The following is a 1,206-nucleotide window of genomic DNA, read 5'->3' on the forward strand; positions in this document are numbered from 1 at the left end:
TATCAAAGCAAATGATTATTTTCATTGTAGAAGAACTAATGAAATGTCATGGTCAAGGAAGAAGCTCATTTAGATTTTCATACTTTTTTCTTTTTTAGTGTTGACCTTAGTTAAAGTTTAATTAACATACACATTTGAGAAAATATATAAAAGTTCTGAAAACAGGTTTTGTATAAATAAAATAATTAATGATGCTTTTTATTTATACTGAAAGTTGGAAGGAAAGAGGCCAGGAGGCCTCTAATATAGATTTTGCCTAGGGCCTCCAAATGTCTAGAACCATCTCTGAATACAGTTACCAAACCACAAAACTAGTTCAAATCCTCTCCAAAGTACATGTGTAGATGTTTCTTAGGCAGTCACCTCAGGAAGGAAACATTGATCTCAGGTGGGTGTTTTGAAAAGGTTGTGTCTGCAACAATCTGTCCATCCTGGAATCCATCTCATTTGCCATGCTGATGTTTAGGTTTTGAGAGTATAATATTCAATACTAATAATCTGTAATTAAAAAATCTAAAGTCTTAGATCTGTATCATTTTAGATGCCAACCACAGTTCTAGCTAAAGAAGTGGTGGTGGTGGGGGGGTTGTCCTTACTAAAAGAGAAAACATTTTATCTTCAAACTTACCCACCCACCTCACCACACACACTCTCCCTCCTCCTCTGATTGACTTATAAACCCAATGTGAAGATCTTAGTAGTAGATGTCTAGTGTACATTTACGTCTCCTTCAGCAGCAGCCATGTTCTACCGTTCTTTTTTGCTAGTTCTCCTGGGGCTCTCCTGCCTTCAGTCCTTCACCATGGCACATAGTAAGAATTTTATTATTAATTATTTTTATTATTTTAAATATAGCGATAAACCTTTTTTCATAAATAAATTTAAATATGTGTGTAAAATGTATGACTTTAACATAACTTAAATCTTTATTCTGAAATAAATGAAAAGATAATGAAATATTTTTTACAGATGCAAATGGCCCAAAATTGTGCTGTTTTGAGTTTCATAAAAGCCCGGTGCCTGCAGCGATCTTTGCAACTGTTGAAGAAACGAGATTCGACTGTACACTTCCTGGAGTCATGTATGATTTCAACCTGCTCCTTTTCTTTAGATAATTTAAATAATGTAATTCACAGGCCACAGTTCTACACTGATCTTTATCTTCTTTCCCTTACAGTCTTACAACAAAAAGAGGATATCGGTTTT

At 34.2% G+C, this 1,206-nt stretch overlaps 1 long non-coding RNA gene across 1 annotated transcript; it reads left to right on the forward strand.

Annotated features, from left to right (window-relative positions):
• Nucleotides 1-693: 693 nt before the first annotated feature.
• Nucleotides 694-1,206, forward strand: LOC124387996. Its single transcript, XR_006926310.1, has 3 exons — nucleotides 694-812; nucleotides 970-1,081; nucleotides 1,178-1,206. It is a non-coding gene; the product is annotated as an uncharacterized LOC124387996 (long non-coding RNA).

Source organism: Silurus meridionalis, chromosome 6, assembly GCF_014805685.1.
Source record: "Silurus meridionalis isolate SWU-2019-XX chromosome 6, ASM1480568v1, whole genome shotgun sequence".
In the NCBI taxonomy this organism is placed as follows: domain Eukaryota; kingdom Metazoa; phylum Chordata; class Actinopteri; order Siluriformes; family Siluridae; genus Silurus; species Silurus meridionalis.